Source organism: Aquila chrysaetos, chromosome 2 (genome assembly GCF_900496995.4).
Source record: "Aquila chrysaetos chrysaetos chromosome 2, bAquChr1.4, whole genome shotgun sequence".
Taxonomy (NCBI): domain Eukaryota; kingdom Metazoa; phylum Chordata; class Aves; order Accipitriformes; family Accipitridae; genus Aquila; species Aquila chrysaetos.
The window spans coordinates 60,783,843-60,799,597 of record NC_044005.1 but is presented as its reverse complement, the minus strand read 5'-3'; the positions used below and the strand labels follow the sequence as shown (position 1 = coordinate 60,799,597).

Here is a 15,755-nt window from a genome sequence, read left to right as displayed (position 1 = left end):
TTAACACAGTTTTATCACCTAGAAACAATCTTTCGCTATCTGCAGGCAAAAAAAGATTCTGGGAGATAGAATAAAAACTCAGGGGCTCTGTATGTGGAGACTAGGGCTGTTTAGAGAACATGTTAAGAGTTAAAGGATCGCAGGGACTTGTCCTTCCCTCTGGGACTTCCCTCTCCCCAGTGTAAAACCCATTCTGCAAAGACTTGGGCATAGATGTCTGTGAATCAGTTGAGGGAGCTGGGGGGAAGCAGCACGCATCCAGAAACATGCGTATTTGGGATCAGCTCTTCCTCTCCTCTGCCTCACCCTCTGTTTGTGTCCATTGTCAGGGACTCCAGAGCGATCTGGGTCTGTGGCAGATTTGTTTCCACGTGTAAATTGAAAAAATTTTGCAGTTTCTTCAAGTGCATATCTTTTGATGTTTTTCCCACTGAGTAATAGGATTGGAAGTCACAGCAGCGATTGAAGCCAAGTTAGAAATAGATCCCTCTTCTGACACCCCTCTGTCCCGGACCTGGCACGAAGGGCAGCCCGCAGCATTGCCCTGACACTGAGAGGGCCCACCGGTGTTTTGTTGGAGGATGTGTCTTCCACAGCTGCTGCCGTGGGAGGTAACAAGCTCCGTCGGCAGCTTGTGTTCATCAAACTCCCGTAGAAAGCTCTCTGCTAGTGCAAGGGAGATGGAAACAGCCTAGGTGTTTTCTAGTTTAGCTGTTAGCACAGACAGATTTTAGGATCAGAAAGAACCGTGTAGCCATGTACTGTATCAATTTATCCAAAACTTCCTATATCAGATTGGAGTTTGTTGGAAATACAGCACGTTTTTCAGAAAGTCATTGACTTTAAACAATTGGTCTAATAGGATTACTCATTTTCTGATGCATTTGATTTTAAATCTTTGTAAATCTCTGCATGGCTCATTTCCCCCTCAAAATTATTTTTTTTTCCATGTGAAATATTCTACAGTTATACCGAACAGGATTCGTATTTAACGCAGCATGGAAATAATGTAATTTGAGTATGTCCAATTTTCATTTGATTTTTTTATTTAAAAGATTTCTATTAATGCAGATCTTAAAATACCATGCAACATTGTCTGCAAATATAAGCATGAAATGACTGTGCTGCTGAGCTCCGTGCAATTTGCCAGCGAGGCTGAAGAGCTTTCTCAGTGCCTTGCAGCAGGTCAGAGGAACTACTTCAGCTGCATTCTTCCGCTGCCGTTTCTGTGATTGCACATTGCTTCCACTGTAGGAATGATAAAGTGGTATTTCACATAATTTTTCTCCTTTGGCAGTTCTTCACAGAGAACTTTGTGAAGCTGCAATGATCCATTTGAACTCCACTTCAAGCGTTGAGCGTGTCAAAGAGTGGGTATGTGCCATCAGTTTTGGCCTCATTTTACGTGGAGAATTGATGAGTTTCATTTCAGGAATGTTAATTGAGCCATCTGAGTTCAGGTATGAACTCTTTGCATAACTGCCTTTCGTCGAGGGAGTGAATTCATGTGACCCTTGCCTGTCCCTCCTCACTGGTGGTGTTTCTTTTTTTCACCGCAGCCCTGCTCCTAGCTTATTCCATAATCTAGATTATGGCCAAAGGCAAGACCTACATAAGCATATGGTGCATGCTGCACGTTGCATTATCTGAAGTCATGAGGGTGTGATTAATGGGCTTAGGGTTTTAGTTTGGCCTGTCTTACTCTCGTGTCTCCCTCCAGTGAGGTTGCAAAGCCTGACAAGTGGCTGCGGGGTGCGCGCACCAAGTGGCGAGGGGACACGAATTTCCTTGAAGTGCTGGGCAGCTGCCCAAGGTAAACCTCTGCTGAGAGGAGGAGGAGGGGGCTTGCTTCAAACTGGCCAGCCTGGTTTAGATGGCATTGTTCTGTCAGATCCTAGTGTCTCAAAGCAGCTCAGTCTCTGCCTTCTGAGCTGCGGTGGAGAGAGCAGGTGGTCTAATTAATGGGTCACATCAAATGATGGCAGTTCCCTTTCAGGTGTTGCTTGGCCTCCTGGAGCGGTGTAGAGGCTGCAGGTTTGTAGGAGGGAGCCGCTTCCAGCATACTTGCTATGATAGGGTTCAACAGATGTGCAGGTACTGTCAAAGAAAAGCACGTAGGAGCTGGACCAGGGGATAAAATCCTCCCTGCGTTGTCAACACCGTTAAACCAGAAGTCTGATCTGCCTTGCAAATTTGTCATCTGGAATTTGAAGGTTGTACCTTCTTCATCAGATTTAGTGCATAAAATGATTTGTTAGTGCAATACATGGCTGTCCAGGAAGAATACGGTAGGTGTCTGTCCTGCACATGTAGCAAGAGGCGCTGGCTGGCCTGGCAGCTCTCCGTGCTAGAGAGACGGGGGCTTTATCGTGCTGTTTGGCACAGTGGGAGAGGATGAGTAGATCAAAGCAGCAGGTGCAGAGGCTCCTGTATCTACACTATATTCAAACTGAGCATTTTATTCCAGACCAGATTTAGTCTGGTCCTTTGGACCAAATGGTCTCACTGCATATGTAGGTTGAATCTGTCCAAGTGACCGCTTGTTTCAGATCCTTCAATCTCCGTTAAAAGACGGGAGGGCATTTCATGCAACCCTGGACCTGAATTTCCCATTTAGTTTTCTCTGAAAGGAATCTCGTTTGGGCCGAGCGGAGCCGCCCTGTGGACCAAGCCAGCTTGCAATGGGAGGGATGGCCAGGGGAGTTGCTTCAAAACTGCTCCGGACCACCCGCTCATATGGACGCAGCCAGGGTGATCGTAGCTGGAGGTTTAGGAAGTCCGCCTTTCCTTTGCATCTCTGGCACCCATGGGTGCTGCGTGGCTGGTGGGAAGCCACGGCACCTCAGACTGCCCCGTCTGCTTCAGGTAGGGTTGTGTGAGCTCTCCAGGTGAAACCTGCTTTTCATCACAGCTGAATTCTTCCTAGCTGCTGGGGTTCTCGTAAACATTGCGTGTGTGTTGTGGTGGGAGATGGGGACCTTGCACCGCATTCATCTTCCACATTGTTGTCTTTGCTGCTTTCACAACAAAACCCACACTCCATTCATAAAATAATCTTGAAGGTGTAGCCCTGAGTATGGGGCATGCTTGTCAAGGTATCGCTTGCTGTCAGCCATGCTACCTTGGTGATATTTCAACAGCAACAGAAAGATTTATGTTTACTTGTAGTAACTCACCTTAAAAGCAAAAAGAGGTGAAGCTTCAGTTTCCAGCCAGCTTGCTTAAGGTGTGAAATTAGCTTTACAGGTACAGAAATTGAAGTTGTATCTATTTTATCCACAGTGTGGTGTTCAAACAAACTAAATGAGAAGCTTTGTTTGTGAACTGATAGTCAGAATTTTAAGTTTTTATTTATCTTGGAAAGATCTAATGGTTTGTTTTTAGTAATAACAATTCTGCTAATTTTTATGTTAGGCAGCCAAATGTTGTTGGCTTAGATATCTGTGTCCCTCAGAACTGCTGTTTTTAATTTTTGGATTTGGAACAAACCCAGCATCCAAAGTTAAAAGCAAAACTTTTCTCAGCAGGTTGAGACAAAAAAGAAAGTGATTATATCACAGAATATATGCATTTAACAGCCGAGGTTTTTGATTCCATGGTTACGACAACAAAACAAAAAACCCCACACATATAGCCAGTTGGTGATTTTATTGTTCGAGTCGGATGGCCTTTCTTAAAATGAATTTTAATGGATAAGCAAGAAAGAATGTATTGCTGTACTTGTGCAACTGAAGTTTATGAAATAGGATTGGAAAAATACACAGAATAATTGGGCACATCCTGTACTTAGTGAATCACCGAGCTAGTGCAATAAACATTGCTGCGTTCGGGAATTTAGATCTATACCTTGCTTTTGCCAAGAACATTGGGAATTGCTTGGGATCGCGGATGATCTGTAACACGCGCTACCTGAACCATACCCTGTGCAAAGATTTGTCTTCTTTGCATATTTCATGTTCAGAGGTAATTTTTGTTTTCGTGACACAGGCATTAGTCTGTGACACCTCGCATCTGCTTAGACTAATTCTGTGGAACCTAGGAGGCAAATCAGGAGCCATACATAGCAGGACCTCTGCAGGCATTGGTATGGTAAAGGAAAAAGATTCGTGAGCACCGAAGTACGTGATCTAACCAACATCTTCCTTCAGAGAAACAGTCTTTTGTCTTCAAAAGTCAAAACAAAAGCTACAGACTTTTGATAGCTTCAATATTGTTTGCCAGATAAGAGGGCTAAACTTGTGAACATGTTTAAGAAATTACTGAATTTCCAGAAAACAGTCTGTTATTTAAGGGACATGAGAACCATTACGAAGCCAGAAACAAATACAACATCCAAATCTGCTCTTGAATACACACGTGGCTCTTGCAAATTCTGAGAGCTGCACATGCACAGGCTTAATGGGATCCTGATGGAAACCATCCAGGGCTGGAGTCTGGCTCCTGGTGAAACTAGGACTGCTGTCTGGCTAGGACTGACGTTTGGGTCTCAGGCAAAATGATGGAGATGTTTTCTTCCCTCAAGGAAATATGTGTTTAGTCGTCAGCCAGAAAGACAGGATGGCTTGTGTGCAAGGCTTTTGCAGCACTGCTTAGTGTTAGTACTGGGCTTCTTCCATCTTCTTTACTTCCCCAAATCATTATATTCTTCTAAGAAGAAACTTTACTGTTTTTCCCAGTAGCAGAGTGAGTAAACCAGTAAACTGAAGGCTGTGCTCCTGTTCTTTCACCCTGCAAGGACAACTGCCGTCCAGGAGATGCAAACATCATGCATTTCTAGTACCATTGAACTGAATGGCAGAATTTAAGTTTTCAGTCAAAGCAACCAGTAGTTTCCTCAAGTGTCTGCAAACATGGATTGATAAGTCCCCAAAGGGTCTTTTACAGTTCTGCTTCATCTAGGGAGCAAAAGCCAAGAAAGTAGGAATAGGTTGGAAAAGTCTCACTATCCCCAGAAAAGTGCTTCTGTTCGGAGTAGCAGGACAGCCAGAAAGAAATGGTATCACCAAAATTTCTATGTTAACAGAATTTCTGGAGGTTAAACTTCAACAGCGCAGCCTTCTTTGTTAAAGATGTAGCCTCTCTTGGGGGAAGAGAGCAATGGATTCAACCAGCAGAAAGTGCCTGCTGGTCTTCCTGCCCTCCTGGATAAAAGCTGTAAAGGTTCAGGACGTTCCTGGGGAGGGGAAATCAATTCCCTGCACTCCTCAGCTCAATGCAGATGCAGCCGTGGCCGTACAGTAAGTGACTCATTCTGTGGCCATCTTTTTAATGATGAAACTATTATGTGCTACATCGCCCATTCAGGCATTTTGTTTTCTAATTCTCTACCCCTGGTTCCCAGAAACATGAATAATGAGGCTTTTAGCAGAGAGGTGGAAATGCACCCTGAGACACACCACCAGGGCAGGACATGCTGTTGGTTGATTCTGTGGATAATATTAGGGATACGGGGGCCTAATTGGCTTGAACTTTTGCTCACCCCTAAAATTAAATCCAAAGCTTTTTTATCAAGTTCAGATAAGGTCCCTGCCTCTATTTGACTCCCATTAGAGCTCCGTCCTTCTGTGTAGCTCCTGGTGGTGTCTCCTTCCTTCTGCTTGGGGTTTCAGGTGGGAATGGCAGCACTTTGCGGATGCAATAGTTGAACCCTAGCCTACAAAATCCGGTGAGCTCAGATGATAAGGAAAGGCAGTTTATTACTCCAAGAGCTGCCTTTCCCACATCAAGTAGATTTGCATCAGGCAATTGCATGAATCAGATCTTGATCTTCATTACCACAAAGTACAGCAAGGAAAATCCCATTTCTGAGAGTCTTTCTACTGTACACAGATCCAGATGTAAAGCACCGCTCTGTGCACAGCAAACGGGACTCGTATGTATTTTATTAATGTAAGTGTAATGTAATTATTCTCTTGTCCAGCTGGCAGGTGGTGTTTTCATTAAGAAGTGAATAATCTAAGCTATAGGCTCTGTAGAGGGGGATGAGTATGGAGGAGATTCAGGTCATCTGCTGTGGGACCATAAATAGAAGCTAACAAGGGAGCCCTTGCTGTCCTTGTCTACTGAAACTGAAAATCTGTTGCTTTTATTTTTCCTTTAAGCAGACTGCTTGCAAGCTTAGAAGCTAGTCTATTAATGAAATCTTTTCACCATCATGCAGTTTAACTCCTCATTTATGGTAGTGGCTGGAGGCACAGTGTGAAAAAATAGGTGTTATATAAGAGAACGAAAACTAAGTCCTTATATAAACCACTATGCATAGGAAGATAAGATGAAAATCACGCTTCTGGAGGTGCCCGGTATGTCTCTGGGTGTGAAGTAATGTTTGAAAAAGATACATGGATTACTTAAGGGTTTTTATTCATGTAGAAGGTCCTGATTAAAAAAAGCAAAACAAAACACACACAGAAGAAGAACAAGCCTGAACTGTCCTCCAGAAAGTTTTGAGAAGTGTGGTGTGTGGAGCTTTCTAAAGGAAATCTGATTGCTCTCTGACCGTCTGTGTGGCATCTTCTGTTTCCAGACAAAGTTTTCTCATGTCCGCATGGAAACGGGAGCAATTTCCTCTTTCCATGTCCTAGCAAGACTTTTCTTGGCACAAGTGACAGCGCAAGGCCTAGTTTGAGTTTTGCCCTGGAAAGATATAAATATCCTGGCCCTGTCCCAGGAACGTTCAAGCAAGGATTAGGTTTTATTTTTTATCTGGTAACATTCAGGGAAACCTATCCGGGTGACCAGCCTGGGAGGGGTGTTCATTTAGTAAAAGCTGTAAGTCAAGAAGAAAACTAAGCTTTTAAAAAATCATTATTATTTTTTATTCTATCATTTTAAATTTAGGAGAGGATGCTGGAATGATGCTGAGTGTCTTTTCCTCATGTACAGTGTAGGTATTGCCAGGCAGAAAGCTAGACATTGTTGTTGCCCTTTTGTAAAAGCACAGACTTCCATTCAGACAGGCTTGTTCTTTCTCGGAGGATCCTGCTTACTTTTATTCCCAGTAAAGCTCAGGTTCAGTTGCTGTTCTGCCAGGGTGGAATGTGGAGGCTGCCGCACCACCACTTCCAAGGAAACACCTCTGAGGGTGCTCATTACCCCGGCTGCAGATAATGGGAAACTGAAACCAAACCTGAGCAACAGCCCCTTGAAAACAGCTTTAGAGGCTGGTTGCCAAACAGTTTAGCGCTGTCTGGAGGTGCTAGTGTGATCCCTTCTCATTAAGGATGCTGCTGAGCTTCTTTCTTTTGTGGGTACTGAGAATACTTGAGATAGTTAACTACTGCCCAACTTAGTACAAGGAGCAATGGGAGTAGGGACAGTAAATAGAGCAACCCCGGCAAATGGTGAGCTAGAGCTTTGCCAGGCTGTAATAAAGCATGGGCGACCCTTTGCCAGACGTGCTCTTCCCTCTCTATTTAAAGATGCTCTTTATCCCCCAGACTTCATGAGGTGTTGTCTGGAAAGGCTCGCTGTGCAGATCAGTCTTTACTCTAAGCCTCCTTTGATACACTTTGCTTAGGGGGGGGGTTCCACAGTTACTGCAAGAGTCAGTGATCTCGATGTTTAACAGTTTTATTGTTTCAGGCGAGAATCCACTTCTCTGAATGCATCAAGCCTCAACCATTTGTATGTATGTGTGAAGGTCAGTGGGCTTGTCAAATACCCTATTGTAAATCCTGTCACTAAATCAATTTCTTTTAATTAAAAAAAATGCACTGCTCTTCAGAAGGAGTGCACCCTTTCATCTGGACAAAACCCATTATATCCCAACACAAACACGATAGCCGTGAGCTCTCTGCTAGTCTCACGTTGGCTGCTTGTCTCAGCTGGTCTGTTTGTGGTTTAGATATCTTGGTGGTCAGAGGGGGCTGCATTTTCCCTTCCTCTGAAGGAAATGGCTACTGTTATTACCCTGTCATCATCTAACTTTGCAATGTCAGAAGCAGAAAAAGTCAATAGTGGAAAACAGGTAGCCACGCCAACAGGTGAGAGATGTTCAAGCCCCCCTCCTCGCTCCCCCCAGTGCCTGCACCAGAAGCACGCAGAAGTCTGACACAACAGCTAAGAGCAGGACAGGATTTCGCATTCATTTAGTAATTCCCTTGGGGTTATACTCTTAGATGACTTAATGACTTAGTGTATACCCTGTCTGGAAGATAAGCAGGCATAATTCATTGCAGGCAGGTCATTCATCCTTTGAGATAACCAGCAACTACACGCCATAGGCAGCAGGGAGATAAAGATACTATACATCAGCAGCAGTAGTTCAAGGTTTCAACCTCTCCGCCTCCTTCTGTGACCCAGAAGTCATTTGCAGTTGATTATTCAGCCATTTGCTTTCTTTAGAGAGAAATACACTGGCACCAGTTGGCTGAAGTAAGTACATTGTCTGTTCTGCCCGTGCCTTTCAACGCAGCCATAGCATATCTCTACCTGGAAGTAGGCGTCCTCGTGTCACTTAGAGGCTTTATGGCTGCATTAAATGCTGGTTTTGAAAACTTACTGTAAATTGCTTCTAGTTTTTCTGGTGTTATTTAAATGGTGAGTGTTGTTCACCTACTGCTTGGGATGCTTGCACATTGTTAATTTTCAGTTTCAGTCCGAGAGAAGCCTTTAGGAGTCCAGTTTATGTGTTAGCAATATATATGGTCCAAACTGAGGCACAAAGAGAGAAAGAGTGTGTATATAACATAGTATATTATATTTCTTGGTTTTCTTGTAAAAATAAAATTACTTTCAGTGTCGGCAGGTACATTTTAAAACTGAACAAGTCACACGAACCCATGCTGCTCCTAAGCCAATAAATATTAGGATCAAACATACAACGTGACTTCCCTCTAGTTAATATTCCCTCCTCCAAAAATCTGCAGTCCATAAACAGCGATCTACATCTTGAGATCCCCTGCATTACAAAGATAAATGATTGAGTCAGCAGGTACTTCATGATGACTAACTCTCAGTGAAACATTTTGTCTCTTGTCTACAGGCACAGCAAAAGAAATAGCAAGTACGAGACTTTTGATACGGACATATGATGGCCGTGGTGTGATTCACAGTTTGTGATGTTGCTCTATTTGAGGAGGAGTGGAGGGAGAGAAAGAAAAGTCTATTTTTGTTTGTTTGTTTTCTAATTACTTGAGCTATTTTTTCTTTGACTCAGCAGCTCTGGACAGTACATACTGTACTACTGTAACCGGCAGTTCAGGGCTGGGAGGTCGAATGATGGTGACGATAAAAGTAAATATCCTGCATTCTCAGAGGGATTAGGAGGAGATGGAAGAATTAGTCTCATTATGGTTTTGTGTGGTGTCACAGTCCCTATTTGCATCAATGCTATCCTGTATGTAATCTTTAGACCTGCATTTCTCCAGTGAAGTACTAAAAACAAACAAGAAATCGGAATAGTTTTACTTTCACATATTTTTTCATTTACAAACCCCATTTGTTTAGATGATGAAAACACTCACCTTGCACAAGAAAACATGCTGCAAAGAAAACAAAGGTGTCTTCTTGTTTTCAGTAGTGCTTATGGCCTGTTTGGAGAGCGTCTTAAGAACAGAGCGAAGAGTGATTTTGATTGATGCGAAATAATTTGATAATTGACATGAAAAAGTTTGATTGACATGAAATACCCAGTACCACATGATGCTTTCTTGTCAGTCTGCATGCTACACAGTAAGAGTTGTACTCATCATGGCACACCTTTGCTTGGTTGTCTCATTCAAAACAGTTTGAATCCCAACTTCCAAGGTGAGCCCTTACTACTTTTAAAGGTGTTAAGCTGCATTTGTGTTTTCACGTAAGGAAACCCTCAAGCCTGTAATGGATTGCAAGGGCTTCTGTCTGCAAGGGGAAGAAATGCAGCCTGTGGACTGCTTTGTGCAGGAAGGGATGCTCGCTAACACACTTGTCATCTTCATGTTCTGTGCCAACCTGCTTTGTTAATACAAGACATTCACATGTCAGGATATATTTAATACAAGACTTTCTGGCTCCTTGAGGGAAAAGCCTCACTTTAGCAAGAGTAATTCACTAAAGTTAGTTGGGTGTGAATTTTAAGCAGGATATCCAGGCAGAGGAGTTGGTGTTGAAGGTCACTGGGGAGCAGATTCCAGAGACCTTTCAAAGATGCACGGCCCCTCAAGAACTGGGAATTGAAAACTGTTTCTTACTCTATCTTACAGGCTAAAAGCCCTGCAAAGCACATTCTTCCCTTTTCCAATGTGCTCTTCCGAGAAGTTCCAAGCAATGAGGAGGCTTTGTGGAAAGACAGTGGGGTTCTTGGGAAGGATGGGCTTCCCACCCAGTTTTTGCATGGGTAGCAGTTCCCATCTGGTTCCTTTATAGAGGCTGCTGTTACAGGTTTTTAATGCTTTATTCTATGCTCTTGCTTCCAATATTCATCACAGTACTAGAAAACCTAAATATGTCCTCTTGCAGCCTTTAATTATGTGATAAAAGCCATGTCCATTTTAAAGCCTATTCTTTTTCCAGACCGGGTGACCTGTGGATGGCATTCTCTTGCGAAGGAATAGGACTTCACATTTGCTGTTGCTGGCTTTCCCTTCTTCTCTCTTCCTTACCGTATTTTTTTCAGCTCTGAATGGTTCTCTGTGATTGTAATTGTGCTAAGTACATTCGGTAATGCAGAAGTGACCTATTTTGTACACAGTTTAGCTGATTCTGCAGTTGCCTGTAGGGTTTCCTAGCAATGTTCTTCAGCTGCTCCTTGGCTTACAAAAGCCTGGTAAGTTAAGCATGGCCAGCGCAACATACTGGATGCAAGGAAAGTTCAAGGTAATAGGGGAGGATGAGCCATACAGGTATGAATGGGTTGGACCGAGTGTTTATAAGGCAAGGTGGAGGCCTCTGGAACAGATTGGGACGACTAGAATAGATGTCATTAAATGTATTAAACTGTTGGAGGTCCTTTGTACAAGTTTGTTAATATCCAGTGACATGGCCAGATATTGTGCCCCTGTAGGCCCAGCAGTTAATGTATGATACCTCTGGCATCTGAGGTACATACTCAACTATAAAAAAATAGATGAGCTGGGACCCATTACCATAAACAGTGTCTGCAGTACTAGGCCTGGTAACAGATTGTTCTGTGCCTCATTAACAAGGAGATAGCGCTGTCAGAGGAGTCAATGCTTCATTTTGCCGTGTTTGCTACATAATCAGTTAATTTTGCTTAATAGTGGATTGCGTCACAGATGTGCAAAAGGGCAGAGTCACTTCACTTTCCGCATAAAACCTCCACTCTGGTGCAGCTGCAATTTTAACGGAGCGTGTTAGCAGGCAAGCTGACTTCAGCCGGTGTCCCTGCCTTACCCCCGTCCTGGCTTCTCCCAGCAGTGCTCTGGCCAAGCTCCATGCTTGTAAGGATGCAAGGTAAAAGTTCCTCAGACTAGAAATTAGATACAGGTCTATATGAGGGTGGTCATTCAATGTCTGCTGTGCTTGTGCCTTTTTTTTTTTTTTTTTTTTTTTTTAAATCTTATATAAGGTGCTGTCAAAGACTTCCCCACGTTTCATTGGGAAGTACTTTAGTGCCTGTCTTTCATCTAAGAATTACTTAGAATATGAAAGTTAGCAAGACTGATTTCTAACGAGATGAATCCAAATACGTCTATCTTAACGTGGATCTTTACATTTTACTGCCCCTTGAGTGCAGCTTTTGGAAAGATGACTAACAAGTCAAATACTGCAAGACAAAATATGTGGAGAAGCCGAGTTTAGACCACTGTTTAGGGACAGATTATTAGAGATTACAACTCAAGGTTTTAGAAGATCAGCATATTACACAGTAATATGGCATATCCAACAATTACTGCTAATCGTATACTCCTTAAATTTGTAGTGAAACTGGGTATGTGTAAATGGTGTTCTTCAGATGAAAATTAATATATTCAAAATAAGTAAGTATGTTCTGTACTCAACATATCCCAGTCTGAGAGTATTATAGGGATCTAAAAATAACTGAGTTTATAAACTCTGTTTATAACAGAGTTGTATAAACTTCTTGCTTAAAAAAAAAAAAACCAAACATGCAAAAAGTAATCCTAGATGTGTGAAGGGCCCCTGTTTAGAAAAATAGGTAGACATGTAATTAAGTTCATCTTTCTTCAGAAAAGCAGGCAGGCACCTGCTTAAATGTAAATGTGCTTAAGTTGTGTTTACTTCAAGAAATACTTAAGTACATTTGAAGTTAATCATCTACACAAAAGACTTTCCCCAATAAAGACTTGCATACACACAAAGGGGGGGAAGGCGCTTCAAAACTTAAGTATGATTATAGGTGTGAGTGATGGGTTTGATTTTAGAAGAACCTGAAGGAAGTAAGTGCACAAATCTAATTGAAATTCAATGAGTCTGGAGCATCTAATTGTCTTGGGTCCCTCTGAAAGCCTCAGCCTCTTTTAAATGCTAACAGCTGAGGGAGGTGCTGGCTCTTATGAACTGATTTCACATTAGCACACCAACACATTGCTGGATGTTTCTCCCCAGATGCTCAGTGTGGGAATGTAACCCTCTGTGTATGGTGTCTCCAGTATTGCCAAATACTGGTGTCGCTTTGAATGTTTTTATGAACTAAAAAACTACATCAAAATGCCAGTGTATTTACAAACTTCAGTATTCATCACTCAGGGAGAATTGCAGAAGGTAAGGGGGGGGGAATGGTGGTTCAATTGCAGTGCTATGAAGTTGTGAGCAGAAGAGCCTTTTGGAAGCTAGCAGGGTCCAGGTGAGATTTTTAATTAATAGGTTCCTGACCTGGCCCCCTACCTTAGTCCAGGCATCCTACACAGGAAGATTTGGATCTAAATTTTGTATTTTTCTCTTTCTCCACTTTGGAAAGTTGAACCAAAACTTTTCAAAAAATCCGTGAATTTGGCCAAGGTGCTTGGTTGATTTTATCTGCAGCCATGGCTGTAACTTCCCAGCGGATGTTCCCATGCTCACAGAGGCTAGCTGCATGTTAGGGCACAGGGAGGAGGGCCGCTTTCGAGAGCCACATTTTCCATGGCTTTGTAAGCTGACCCTAAGAAGGTCTTTGGTTGTCCTGCATCCTCCCTCCTCTCCCTGCGTCCCCTGTTGTTTCCCATGTCCTCCCTTTCTCTACCAATGTCAATTCTTCTGCTGTTCAGCAGGCCAGTTCAGAGAGCTGATCTGGCCAAAATCTGCCAGGAAGGAAAAAAAAAAAAAAAAAAAAGAGGACTGTGGGAGCCCTGTTTGGACCAGTGCCACCCAACATGAACCTGCCCTCACATCGTGGTGGTGGAGCTGTGTGTAGGCAGGCAGCTCTCTGGATGGGGGAACTGCTAAGGGGGGAAAATGATACACCAGGACAAAATCAAGGGTATTTTTACATAGGGCTGGTTACCCACTCATGCAGCCACCTAAGCATCTCCAGATAATCCTGGGGCCCAGTGCAGGGACAGGCCTGGGCAGTGGGAGAAGAGACCCTCTTGAGGCAGCATTGCCTCTGAAGGACGTGTTCCTCAAAGCACGGCTTTCGTCCTGCTTGGCAGGCACGTGCTTCACAGCTGTAGCAGCAGAGATGTGATGCTGTTGCAAACAGATGCATTGGGACGTGAAGATGAATGCCTTTAAAGAGAAAGGAAGGTTTGGGGGTGACTGGCATTAGCTTTTAGGACGGTAGGATGGGAGTCTTGTTAGCGTGCTGTGCCTGGCACGGCCAGCCCTGATGTTTGAGCTGTGTGGCCCATGGGGTCCCCGGCCGTGGGCATGTGCTGCTTCCAAATTGCACGTTGCTCAAATCAAAGGGTCTTGTGTAATGGGGCCTACAGGATCTCTGGGATGCCTTTTTTTTTTTTTTTTTTTTATTAAAAATGACTGGCAACAATACGCCCTTCTGAGGTTGGCATACTTCTCCATTAGCTCTTCCACTTGCATGTAGACACGTACAGTCAGACTTGCGCAGCAGCCTGTCACATGCAATTTGTATTTTTTGTTTGAGAAGCACCCTATAGACAAAACCTGTTTGCTTCTCCCTTTTGTTGCATTAAGCTATTACTGAGGGGATTTCAGAGGCACAGATGGGTTAGGCACCTGATTTCTGCTGACTTGAGTAGGAATCAAGGCACCTACTACTGCTTCTGGTGACTGAAAATCTCCCCACAGGTTTTGGCTCGCTGAAAGCTGCTTCGTTTTGTGTGGAAAAGGATGAATAAGTCTTTAAATAAGGAGTGTGTGCTCTTTGGGGGTGAAGGCCTTGTCTTAAAGCTCTTAGTATGCAAGCTAAATAAAACGAAGCCTTAAATACTAGGGCTAGTAGTAGCTTCATTACGTCTTTCCTTTAGTCACATATTTCCACTGCAGGGAGCGAGGCAGCCAGCCAGGACTTTCTGCTGCCCTGCCTGGTTCCTTCTCTTGTTAATTTGGTGATGGCGGATTGTGTCTCCACGGGACTGCTACACCAGGCTGGCTTCTAGTGTGGGTAGCGTTCACTGGAGCCTGGGGAGAAAGGCTTGCAGGCAGGGGTTTGCATACGGGGGCTTTTAAAGCTGGGTCGTACCTGTGCTCTGTGTGTGATGGCTGTTCCTTGGGATCTCTTTCTGAGCCTCACACCTTTTCCCAGGTTGTCTCCTGCAACACCAAAGTGCAATTTCTCAGTTATTTTTTGTTTTGATTAAAGGACTTAACCCTGGTTATTGGATTTGTTGGGGGCGACACGGACTGTTAGATGCACAAGGAGTTTGCAAGTGCTGGAGAAATACCATCGCACAGGTAATAGCAGGTGTTGCATAGTTAGTAGGTTTCAAAAGCTCACACCAAAGCCTGTTTATAAACTGGGAACCACTTTGAAGGAAACCAAAAACATCTCGCATAGTGCAGTCTGCACTTTCTATCTTGGATCTTTTCCTGTCTCTTTATAGTAGCCAATCCTTGATATAGCATAAGCACCATAAAAACTTAATTTTCCCTAGATGCTGTTATGTTTAAATCAGAGTAAGTTAAAACATTTAATAATTTAAAATTGTCCATGCGGTATAATTGCATTTCTGTTTTGCTGTCTGCGGCTGGGTTTAACACCCAGGCATTTACAAGAGTCCTCTGCATCATATGGGACATGTTCTGCTCTCGCTCTGTTTGCTGAGCTCCCGCTGGTGTGAGACAGAGGTCCTGTTGGAGCTGCAGGAGAGACCAGGATTGTACCCTTTTTTTTTTTTTTTTTTAATAGCTGCTTATTTTCTGAGGTGCAAGTTTGGATTTCCCAGTGCTGACATGGAGGTTAAGGGACAGGATCCCAATTGGTGCTGTGTGGCCATGCCGTTTCTGCACCCACTGCCCAGGGTGCTGGGGTGGGAACAGTAGGTTCTGCCTGCTTTGCTCCTGCATGACACCTACAAAGTTAATCTGCTTTTAAGCTTGTTGGCGCTTCCTTCTTGAACAATGTGTGCTGTGTGCGTTGTTTGTTTTTCAGGCTTTTAGTCAAGCAGAAAGGCAATTTTTTGCACTTACTTTATGCCAAAAGTGATGGAAGTATTTTCCCCATGTTCGTAATTGGACTCAGTAATGACCTTAACCATTTAGTACCTGTTGTAAAGTAAGCTCAGAGGGAGGGAAAGGGTTTAAGAATTGTTGTAGTTCAGGCATGCACTGAAATGTACTTCTGCTTTATTGGGAGCTGCACAGGTATTCTGGGCAGTGAGAAATACAGAGGAACTTGCAGTGAAATCTTAAGAAATCATTAACATGGATGATTTTGATATGTAGATTAATACACAACG

At 43.4% G+C, this 15,755-nt stretch overlaps 1 protein-coding gene and 1 long non-coding RNA gene across 3 annotated transcripts in view; both read left to right on the top strand.

The window, feature by feature from the left end:
* The window catches only part of FOXO3 (forkhead box O3), a 95,573-nt gene that overhangs the window by 38,464 nt on the left and 41,354 nt on the right, over positions 1-15,755 (top strand). The window lies entirely within an intron of this gene.
* LOC121233159 lies at positions 7,339-13,847 on the top strand. Its single transcript, XR_005931979.1, has 2 exons — positions 7,339-8,373; positions 8,984-13,847. It is a non-coding gene; the product is annotated as an uncharacterized LOC121233159 (long non-coding RNA).